General features: G+C 42.2%; 2 pseudogenes; both read right to left on the reverse strand.

Annotated features, from left to right (window-relative positions):
• LOC112812628 (protein Mdm4-like) overlaps positions 1–12004 on the reverse strand; it is a 16030-nt pseudogene extending 4026 nt beyond the window's left edge.
• Positions 7164–7294, reverse strand: LOC112813030 (U4 spliceosomal RNA; annotated as a pseudogene).
• Positions 12005–12422: the final 418 nt, after the last annotated feature.

Below are 12422 nucleotides of genomic sequence, written 5' to 3' on the forward strand. Positions count from 1 at the left end.
TGTGTGTGTGTGTGTGTGTGTGTGTGTGTGTGTGTGTGTGTGTGTGTACATATACAAATAATAATAGTAGGTAGAATGTAGTTAACAGTGGCACACGGTATGTACTGTGGTGAGCAGTTTGCATGCTTAAGAGGGAGCATCAGATGGCCAGGTTCGAATCCTGGTTATCTTGATTACTAGTTTTGTGATGTTGGGCATGTTTCTTAGTCTCTCTGTGCCTCAGTTTCTCCATCCGCAAAGTGGAGATGATAATAGCACTCACCTTTCAAAGTTGTTAGGAGAATAGATGTGTTCATACGTATGACGCATTTAGCAGAGTGCTAGACACATAATAAATTTCATTGCTATTAGAGATAATTATTATTATTGCTATCATTATTGACACCACCAGGCAACTGACATTCCTCTTCTGCTTCTCTCTCTTTCTCACCTCCCAGCCTCTTCCCTTTACTGTGAACCCACTGCATCCTACCTTCTGTTTCCTTTCCCTGCTCTCTCCCTCTGCCACCAGAGGGGCTATCAACAGTTTTTCCCCACTTAGGTAGACAGAGCCCCCAGTCCACCCTCAGACACACAAACTGAACACATGCCTTAGGCCATGACAGAATTATGAATCCATGTTAAATAGCATTAATGTGGATATAAGAAACCAATACACTTATTTTTCTCCTTTGATTGGTAGATCAGAGCCAAGAGATAGATGGCAGTGGATGTGAACTTCAGCAAACATATGGTAAGTTCTGTTCTTAGAACCTTAAAGATGATATGGAGAAGCATAAGCCAATCACTATTAAAATTAAGTTGTTACTGTTTAAAGAAGGAACAAGTATGCTAAGTAATATAGGTTTCTGGTGGAGCAGGAAGGCATTTCTCAACTTTATTCACTCCTTCTTATCCATAATTTGGAAGGAAGTGTAGAAGATATCAGTATCAGATACGCAGGAGGTAATCTCAGAAAAATAACAAATACTTTCAATGGAGAGTAGGGATATAAAATAATGTGACTCTTGAAGCAATGGGTGAAATATAACCAGATGAAATTAACATGGATAAATGTAAATCTTGTGTGAGGGTCCAAAGAAAACCCCACCTGAACATATATAAATTAACATATGTATTATTACATTATATGTCATATAATTAATACATTAATTTTTGTTATTTATTATATTATACTATTAATAGGGGTGCCTGGCTGGCTCAGTCAGTTAAGCATCTGACTCTTGATTTCATCTCAGGTCATGATCTCAGGCTTAAGACTCTCTCCCTCTCCCACTGCCCCTCCCTCCCACCTCTCTCTCTCCCCCTCTAAAATAGAAAAAAAAGTATACTATTGATACATTATGTATAATTATATAATGAATACTATAATAGCATATGTTACTATATGTATAGTTTATAATTTTGTATATCCTTTGGACCCAGGAATTCTACTTCCAGGAATTTATCCTAATGAATAATTATATGTGTGGGTGGGTGGAGGGAATGGTAAAGAGAGAGCCTAGAAATCAAAGTCAGCGTAGAACTAAAATGATATTAAAAAATTGGACAGCAACCTAAATATATGTCAGTGGGGATTGATAATAAATTATGGTAAATGTAAACAAAAGAAAAAGAAGGAATCCTTACAAATTGTGCTAACAGTTTGGGATCTGAAAACCTTATGCATTAGAATTTTCTGGGGTGCTGGTTTAAACACAGAGGTTCATAGACCCTCCCCAGAATACAGAATGAGTGTCTCTGGGGGAACCATCCAGGGAAATACTTTTTTAACAAGCACCCTCAGATTATCTTTCTGATATGCTCTTAAAATTTGAGAATCGCTGTATAAAAGAACATTTAATGGCATAGGAAAATATTGATGATGTAGTAAGTGACAAAAAAAATTCCAAACAAGATGATCCCTTTTGTGAAAAAATACATACTTGTATAGGAGAAATTATGGAGGGATAAAGGCCAAAATTATAGCCATAGTTAATTTAATTTATACGGCATTAGTGGCAAAAATGTGCAGATGGATAGTTCCATGTTATTCTGTACTTGTGATATAATACCTGGAATATTCCATTTGAGGAGGTAAAATCTATACAGATTCAAACAGTACGGGGTATAAAGAAAATGAAGAGGAGGAGTCAAAGATGGAGCCAAAGTTTGGAAGAATGGTGATGCGTTAATGGAGTAAGGAAGTCACAAAGAAAAGCTGGTTTGGGGAAGAAAGATGAGTTCGGTTTTGAACATGGCAAGTTTGAGGTGTGGGTGGCACATCTATTGGGAAACAACCAAAAGGCAATTGGGATTCTGGGTCTAGAATTCCAGAAATTGAGCGGGGCTAGAGGTGCAGATTCAAAGACAATAAAAGTTGTAGGAGTGGATTAAACAAGGAGGAAAATCGAGTAGAGGTAGAAGAGAAGGTGGCTAAGATTAGCTCCCTAGAGAATGCCATTGATTAGTGGAAAGGAAAGGAAAGGAAGAAAAGCCAGCAAAGGGATAAAGAGGGCATGGTCACAGAGTTAGAGCATGAACCAGTAAGATCCAGCATCACCAATCATCGCACAGAGGGGTTTCAGGGAGGGTGAGAAGAACGTCAAAGAGGATGAGGATGAAGTGTCAGCCACTGGACTAGACAAATAGGTGAGTGGGGACCTTCCACAGAGTTGTTTTGGAGAAGTGGCAGGAGTTACAAAACAATCAAGTGGCAAGGAAGGCGGGAGAGCTGGTGCAGTCATTGCTGCATTCTGAGGTTACTTAGTGGCCTCTCTCATTGTAGAGAAATGACTCCTTGCTTTTCATGCTCCTTTCAAGATGAAGCTGGGACAATTTCCCCCAGCATTCTTTTTCCCAGAAAGAATGAACTGGAATTTGGGTTGTTCGTTCTTTCATGGAACTTGAAGTCACCGTGTGCAGTATGATTTTTTGAGAAGTAATTATTTTTCCCCTCCCTGCATAGTTCCCTTCTTTCCCCCACTCTGTGTTCTTGTCATGGTGAAGATTTGGGGTTGGATACCAAGAGTAGAAGTTACCTGCAAAACATTTCCCTTCCTGGCTTTTATTTCCAAAAGGCTCGATCCTTCCAGGGAATTGTAATGGTGTCCTAGAGTGTGAGGCAAGAGAGAGAACACTTTTGAGGAGAACAAAAAGGATTTCTCTAAGACTAAAAAGAAATTCCTCTGGCTCAGGACAGGAGAGATAAGTCTAAGAGCCTGGGGGGCCACAGGTCCCTACATTCTTCATCCTGACAGGACCAAGAGAGGAGGCAGGTTTCAGACAATGAAGCTGAGGGAAGGAGGACCAAGGCCTAGGCTCCCAGCCAGCGAGGGCTTCAGAACCAGCAACCTGGGGAGCTGAAGGGACCCTGTGGGCTGGATCTGTGATATCTCAGTGATACCTCCAGACCTGCCTGAGGCCCAGAACCTTGGTGCACTCCGAATAGTGGGGGAGAGGACCCAGAAATGCCTGGGATTGAATTTCCAGCTTGGCAGGATGGGGCCGGTTGCTTTATAGGAAAAAACAAAAAACAAAAAACAAACCCCCAAAACCCAAAGCAGTGTGTCTTGCTCACCTGACTTTGTGGATTGAGATTTATGTCTGCTGTGCTAGCGGAAGTGAGGCTTACATTCTCAAGTGAGATGAATATGCTTTCTTCACCTGAGGGTCTCCAGGTGATGGGGCAGCTGGTGTCTAAGTAGTAGTCAGCATGGTGGGGTGACTAGAGGGGGGTAAAAAAGAGTGACCGCATTGGCAGAGAAAATGGATTCTCGTCCGTCTCTGCTGTTTGAGCTTCCTGCAACTTTGGCCTCAGTTTTCTCATAGGTAAAAGGGAAGCCTTAGATTAAGTGAATGCTCAGGGTCCTCCCACATTCTGAGACTCTTTGGCTTGGTTCTCTCCTTTCTCGTGGTAAACTGAGTTTCTTCTCTCCAAGCAATGAGGTGGATTAAGCAGCCCTCTCGCTGCTGAGCTGCAGTCCCCTTTGCCTAGCACATGCGAGGAAACCAGCACGTTGGGGCAGCTTGCGTTACCGAGGAGGCTCCAAGTGTGCGTTTCCATCTGTGCAGCTCCAGGATTTCAGATACAGAGCATGAGTCCCTGCAGATTTAACTGAGCCGGGCAGAGGGTGATGAACCCACCAAGTTTGCTTTTTAAGCCTGGGCCATCCACTGAAGATGGGTTTGCACACTCGTCTCAGAGGGCTAATTGATCACTCTGGAGAGCAACTTCTCATTAACACAATGTCAGTGCTGCCGGGGATTGGCTAGACCACCTTTGGAAGAGGTTAAATTACCTTTTAGTCAGTGTATGGAAGAGCAAAGCTCTGTTCCATTGTGGCACTGCAGCCTTGCTAATTTGATATCTTGTAAAAACCGAAGCAGTTCCAACTATACCTGTGTGAGACAAGCAGGATTATTTCCAGAGAGGCAGAAGACAGGAAAGGAGGGTTTCTGCAGCTGTTATCCAAACTGGCATAATTGATGTGGGTGCAGTGGGTTAGAGCTAATGGTCTGTGTTTAATTATGGAGGCAGTGACACAAGACCTCGAGGATGATAGGGCACTAACCAGATGATGTACCACTTTCGCAGCTATGAGCCTGCGGGATGGGGTCAGTACAGTGGCACGATGCTCTAAATTCCATGTTTCTCCTGGGATTTGGGCTCAGTCCTTGAGAGGCACAAGACTGTATTCATAAGATGGGTCCACATTCACACTGACGAGGTCTCCTGGGAGAACAGTCACGGGTCCCAGACGAAAGTGCTTCGAAATCCACTACTCTAAGAATTCATTCTCCATTGAAACCTCGATTATTTACATGGATATGCACCTAAAACTCATCAGCCACAGTGGAAAGATGGGACTTTTCTTCTTGTTTCATTCGTCAGAGCAATAATCAACAAACAATCTATTTTGTCCTCTAGCTTACAAAATGATGACAATAACTGTTACTGAACTGCATATTATTACACAATATCCATTATCAAGTTTTAGAAATAGAAGCTTGAGGTTGCGGCTGGACACCTGGCTGTCCAGCTAAAGACTACATTTCTCAGCCTCTGTGGCAGGAGTGTGAGACCATGTGGCTCCATTTTAACCAATAAGAAAAGAGCAGAAGTGATGCGTGGAATGTCCGGGTCATGCTCTTGAAGGAAACTGTTCATCCTCCGCTTGTTCTTTTCCCCTTCTTGTGGGTCACAGTGAGGTTGTGATAGGTGGTGGTTCAGTTTCAATCTTGAAGATAAGGAACACACCTGTAGGGTTTTGTAGGTTTTATCTCTTAAGTACACAAACTGAGCCGGTGAAGTAGCAGGTGGAGGAGTGGCTCCAGTGTCTGTTCGATTGGGAGGAGGCTGGAGCTCAGAGCGGCCAGACCTTTTTTGCTCAGTTGCATACCTATGTGGACACGGAGCCACATCTTGAACCCAGGTATTCTGACTCCAATTCCAGTGCTCCTTTTACCATAATATTGCCTCTTCATCCTTGGAAACCTTAAGACATAGCCCTACATGTTCCCGAGAGGGAGATCAGCATCCACGGAAGCCCTTGCTGTTTTGGTGGCTTAAGCACCCCCATCTAGCTTGTGTCTCTCCTTTCCACCTCTTCCCGACCCCCCACCCCACAAACGACAAATAAGCAAAGCTCTGTAAAGCAGGGTTTTTTGAAAAATGGTCAACGACCTTGCTTAATACCAGAACTTTCAAGGGTAGGTGAGGAGGAGGAGTATTTTATCAGAGACACTGTTTAGAATTGCCAGCACATGGGGTAATAAAAAGCAGAACAACTTTTAGTCAGTTTTATTGTTGTTTTAAATTTCTCTACAGGCAGTGAATCCCTCATTACCTGTACCCCCTTTTTGTCTGTGCCTTGGATGGACCACTTCTGTCACCCCCCCCTTAGTATGCTACAAAATAATAGTAACGAAGGAAAGCAAAATCATAAAATGTGAAATCCACCAAACTCTTGCCTTGCTCTCTTTGATATGTATACATGTCCAGGAAATGGCTGGGATGTTTGTACCAGTTGCTGCCCATTACATTAAGAAGAGCTTCTGTAAAGAAAAGGAAAGCTTGTCTGTTTCCTTGGGTTTTTCCTTCCCTCTTATCTCCATAGTTACAAGAATTGGTTCTGTGCATTTTTTAAAGCTGGCATCTTGCCCAACTCAAATTGATTATAAAGGTTGGGAGGGACAGTTAAGATCTGCGGCTTGATTTCCGTTAAGTTGGCTGTTTAGAAAGATAGCATTGACAGCCGAAGCAGCGTACGGAGGGCAAGGCAAGTCTCGAGACTCCCTTGTTTATTATGGAACCGCTGGATGACTCACTGGGTTGTGCTCTTCCTTGGAGGAACACAGACGATAAGTGCCTAAGTGCCTGGCAGAAATTAGCAAAAGGTTCTTTTCCTCAAAGGCTTTATAGTAGGGTTACTAGATTAAAGACAGGACACCAATTAAATGTACATTTCAGAGAAACAACATATGCTTTTTTTAGTGTAAGTACGTCCCAACTATTAAGTGGAATATACTTATACTAATAGGTACAGGACACCCAGTTAAGTTTGCATTTCAGAAATGCAAATTTTAACAGGGCATCCTGTATTTTTATTTGGTAAATCTGACAGCCCCACTTATAGAAATCTAGTAAGATTTTATGAAATTGTCTCTTTCAGTTCGGGAATAGCCAATGCTGTTTTTCCCTTGCAGAATGATGCAGGCTATTTGGTTGTATTTATGGGCAGGGTGGGGGCATGCAGGGGAGAAGATCAAGGGGAAAGAGACTAGACTGGAAGGTGGCAGACAGAGCTCTGAGTCCTGTGCCAACAGCCACCTGTGTGAAAGTGGGGCAAGGCACTTCACCAGTCTGAGCCTTAGCCTCTTAAAAGGAGGGGATTAAATGGTCCCTCTAAAGATAAAATGACTTTATAGTCCTATGCTCGTCCCCATGCTACAAATATTATGATGGAATTCCTTTCCCCTAGAGATGATGTAGGTTGTTGCTGTCCAGTAGAAATAAACCGCAAGCCACCTGTGTAGTTTTAGATGTTCTAGTAGCCACATTATGAACGTCAAAAGAAACAGGTGGAATTAATTTTAATAGTATATTTTATTTAACCAATTATATTAACACATTATCACTTCTATGTGTAATCAATATAAAAATCATTAACGAGATAGTTTACCTTTCTGTGTGCTAAGTCTTCAAAATCTGTTGTGGATCCTTATGGCACAACTCAATTTGGACTAGCCACATTAGCAATAATCGCACCTCGGATAAACCTCATTGGCTACGATACTGCCACTGCGCAAAGCTGGACTAGCCACATTGAAAGCACCAGTAGCCACATGTGGTTATTATATGGCATGGGTATAGGCTAAATAAATAACTAAATAGATAGATAAATAAGTAAATTTCAGAGAGTTAGACAAATTCAAAAGTGAGAAATCTGTAGTGGGTTATGGAAAGAACTTAGCCTATTGGGGAACATGTTCACAGGCCTTTAAAAGTTAATGTACAGTTGATCCTTATTATTCATGGATTCCATATTTGTGAATTCACCTACTTGGTAAAATTTATTTGTAACCCCAAAATCTATATTGGTGACATGTGCACGGGGTGAACCATTTGAGTGGCCCAATGCACGTGTTCCCACCTGGGGTGGAACAAGGTGATGTTCTGTCTTCTTGTATCAGCAGTTCCCATACTGTGCAGAAAGAAGGTCCTTTTTGTGGTCTGTTTAGTGTCACGGTTTTTGCATTTTTTGTGCCTTTTGTGGGCAATGTCTTTAAAATGGTCCCTAAGCATAGCGCTGAGGTGCCTTCTCGTGCAAGAGGGCCGAGCTGTGCCTGATGGAAAAAATATGTGTGTTAGAGAAGCTTCTTTCGGGTGTGGGTTAGAGTGCCATTCGCCATCAATTCAATGTTAATGAGTCAACTGTATATTAAATGAGGTGGCTTTAAACAGAAACACACATAAAACAAGGTTATGTATTGATCCAAAAATGTTGTGACCAGAGGTTCACAGATAGGGGTAATGGCTCCATATTCACCAGCTAGTGTTTGTGGAGATTTTATAGAACGTAATTACCACATATAATGAGAATCAACTGTACTTTGTTGTTTAGAATAGTTTTAGATTTATAAAAAAGTTGAACAGATAGTGTAAAGATTTTCTGTATACCCTCCTTTCCCCCTGTCATTGACACGTTACATTAGTATGGTTCATTCGTTACAATTAATGAACTAATATCAATACATTAGTATTAAGTGAAGTCCATAGTTTATTCAGATTTCCTTAGCTTTTACTTAATGCCACTTTTCTTGGATATCAGGATGCCACATGACTTTAGTTGTCACATCTCCTTAGGCCCTTCTTGGCTGGGACAGTTTCTCAGATGTCCCTTCTTTTTGATGACCCTGATAAGTTTGAGGAGTACTGGTTAGGTGTGTTGTAGAATGCTCCCGTAGTGGGATTTGTGTGATGTTCTTCTCACGATGGGGCTAGAGTTATGACTCTGGGGAGGAAGATCACAGACGTAAAGTGCCATTTTCATTGCATCGTATTAAGGGTACATACTATCAACATGACTGATGATATTGGCCTTGGTCACCTGGCTGAAGTAGTTTGCCAGATTTTTCCACTGTAAAGTTAGTCCTTTTTCCCCTTTCCATACTGTCCTCTTTAGAAGGAAGTCATTATGGGTAGCCCACACCTAAGGAGTGGGGAGTTGTGCTCCACCTCCTTGAGGGTGAATATTTACATAATTTATTTGGGATTCTTCTGCACTGGAGACTATCTCTTCTCCTCCATTTATTAAGATATTCAATCATTTATTTATACCAGTAGAGACTCAGGAGTATTTATTTTATACTTTGGGTTAGAATCTAATACTACTTTATGTATTTTATTGCTCAAATTGTTCCAGCTTTGGTGATTGGGAGCTTTTTCAGTTGATCCTTGTGAGCATTTAACATACTCCATCACTCCATCATTCTGTGTGTGTGTGGGTGTGTGTGCGTGTGTGTGAGAGAGAGAGAGAGAGACAGACAGACAGACAGACAGACAGAGGAGGGGTGGGGGAAGAGCATTTCCTTACTTTCTGGCACTACAAGATACTCCAGATTCATTTTTGTATATATTTCCTGCCCCAAATCCTAGAATCAACCATTTCTCCAAGGAGCTGTGATTCCTTTTATTAGAGACTAGTATTAGAAACCAGTATCTGGGAAGTAGGTTTGGTCATTGTTACTGGGGTGTTGTTTCTTTTAGGACCTCTCAGCTGACAGAATAGAGAAATATAGGTGTGTGTACTAACCCATACATGCATACATCTCTATAAATATTTCTGTATATATCCATCTGTGTCTATATTAAGCTAAACCTAAATTCATACTGATGTCTCCAACTAATCCATTACCACATGGATCATTCTAGCCTCCTCTCCTTACTGATCTGTAAATTTCCACTCTAACAGTGAGAAACCTGGCTCCCACCATCTGCCATCCATTTACTTAATTGTTCAATTCCAGTGTACATGTATAGAGGTATTAGCTATACAGGAGTACCATAGGCTTTTATAAAATAAATGTATTTTCATTATAAAGATAACATATGTTTAACAAAGAAAATAGGAAAACTAGATACAAATCGAGAAAGAGCATCAAAAGTAGGCCCCCTCACCCGAATGCAACCTTTGCTGATATTTAGGGTTATTTCCTTTACCTCTGCCTTCTCACTGGCGCTTTAAACCAGCCAAACTCTCCCCACACCCCCCTAAAGCTGCTAGCGACCATCTCTCAGGACCCTTCCTGTCTCCCCCTGCATGGCCCTTAACTCCAGTCTCCACACCCAGAAGCTGAGCTGCTCTGCAGCCTTTGGACTTAATGCCTTCCTTAGCCTCCCTCGATTTGGCTGTTGGCCCTCTCAGGGATACCAGCGTAGCCTTACTTCACCTCTTGAAATGAGACAGGCCCTAGTCTCAGGCCCTAGTCCCTAGCCCCCACACCCCAAGACCCAACCCCAGCCTAGCCCTGTTTCCAGTCTCTTTCCTCCTGTCACTTTTGGCTCATTTTTCATAGTTGTAGTCATGTTTCAGGTAGGATTTTGAATATTACTTTTTCCATCTTAATATTATATCATAAGTGTATTCCATGTTATTGCAGTTTTCCCAATCACCATTTTCCTGTGTTAGTTTCATCAACAGGATTTACCGTGGGTTGTTGTTGTTGTTGTTTTTTTTTTAAACCATATCCTATTGGAAACCTGAGCAGTCCCAATTTGCAGCTATTATAAGTCACCCTGAAATGACACCTTAGAGCCTTATAGCCTTTTCGGTATCTAGAACAAATAAGACACTTTAGAATATATTTAGAGTCACTCCCAGAAATTGAGTTATGAAATCAAAGAGTGTTTGAAATTTTCAACATACATTAGTAAATTTCTTAAACATGTGTGGTAGTACTAATTCAACTTAGGGTTAGTGTCAAAAGACAAGGCCTCGGGTGGTCCCTAACCCCATAGGGCTGCCTCTGGGTATTCTTGGGAGAAACAGAAAGGACCCCAGATCGACCCAGGGAGGCACTTCTTTGGTTTTCTTTTTATATTATGACATGAGTCCAGATATATTACAGACAAATCAGGGCCTCAAGCCATTGTAATAACAATAGCTGATGTTTATTGAGGGCTTCCTGGGTGACAGGCACTCTTCCAACAGTTTGAATAATGTGTTAAGTGATGTCGTTCTCACAACACTAAGACATAGACATCTGTGGGTCTCCACTTTACTGTTGGAGATACTGAGCCATAGAGAAATTAAAGAACTTGCCCAAGGTCACTTGGTTTGTACATGGTAAAGACAGGATCTGAACTCAGGTGCTCTAATGCCAGAAGCCACTGTCTTGGTGCCTCTGTGTGAGATGAAAACTCTTCATAAAACAGTCGCCTCAGTGCTGTGTATTATTTACTTGTTCCCAATATCAACCCTATGAAGGGTGCTCCCTTGTCATATTCTATGTGTCTTTTTTTTTAATTTCCATTATAGAAAAACTTGTCTTATTTAAATGGGTCAAAGAACACTATGAATAAATGTCATTTTCTTTATTGATGAGCTTTCCAAAAAAGAAATTTGCATTTCTGCTAATTAAAACTATATCACAAATTCAGATGATAGTTCAGTGTTCTAGCAAATGAGGAAGTACAGGGTGCCACGCTGAGCTCAGCAACTAACTCTGGGCTTTCCTTGCTCTTCGGGGACCAGTCTTTCCCCAACACCTTGGGGATTCGTAGAAACAATCCTGAAAAAGGTGCATGACTCTAGAAAATGTTTTCTTATATATAAAAAAGATCAGTTCCTTATCTTTCTACATAGAATGTCTAAGGATTGTCCTTCCTACACAAGTAAGGGGATTGGGTTGCGGTGGTCTTTAGTAGCTGGAAAAAAGCAAAAGAGATGATTTTAAAGATGGCCTTTGAAAAGGTTAAGATTCCCTCCACCATCGCTGCTCTAACTGTATTAGTTACGGTAATACTAGAATCTCAGTAGATGAACCCACTAGCCATTTATTTCTGACTGATGTCAAATCCATTGCCAGGGCTCTTGCTCAGCAAGGGGCCTTCCATGGCCTCCCTTGGGGGCCCAAGTTCCCCCCATCTTGAACTAGGTCTGGAGCATCAGCGGATGGGGAAAGAGAGTCTGCAGAAGGCACCCGTGCTTCTTCACCACCTCAGCCCAGAAGTGAAAAGTGTATTTGCACTCACGTTCTGCTGGTAACCAGCAGTCAAAGGGCCTCCCCCGCGAGTGTGGGAGATGGACTCCCTGGCTAGGTGGCTGCTTTCCAGCCACACCTCAACGTCACGGAGGCGAAGGCCAGTCCTGGTGGCTGGCTCGTCAGCTCTGTCATGAGAACCGTAGATGGCCTGAGTTCCAGTTCCTGAGAATGCTGAAGCCCGCAGGAAAGGTGGAGGCGGACGCTCTGTGGAAGGGTAGAGCACTGACCCCACGCCCGCTGCTGACCTATGCCACATGGCCCTGGGCTGGCACTGGCTACTGAAATGTGTGGAGAGCTATTTTCTGCATGCTGGACACGGAGATCCTGGAGAAATCACAGTCCTTGATGGCTGGACTATAAAGTGAGCACAAAATAAGAAAAGTTAACGAGGCATGTGGAGCAACCAAATAGAAGTGGGGGTGTGGGGTGGTTTATCCATGGGCACTGACTTCGTTAAGCAACAGAAAAACTGCTTGATGTTTTAGAACAAAACGAAACAAGAAACCCAGATGCTCTCTAACTGTGTGGCCGTTTGCCTGACATTTGGCCACTCTGGGGCTTAGTTTATGCAAAAATGATGATGTGGCCTGATTGTTTCCAAAGCATCTTCTATGATCCTATGACCTATGAACTATGGAATGGTAACGAGCACTTCCAGAGCCCTGAGAAAAGCC

This window comes from Callorhinus ursinus, unplaced genomic scaffold (assembly GCF_003265705.2).
Source record: "Callorhinus ursinus isolate GAN/ISIS: 27379988/994484 unplaced genomic scaffold, GSC_fseal_2.0 scaffold16, whole genome shotgun sequence".
NCBI classification, from domain to species: Eukaryota; Metazoa; Chordata; class Mammalia; order Carnivora; family Otariidae; genus Callorhinus; species Callorhinus ursinus.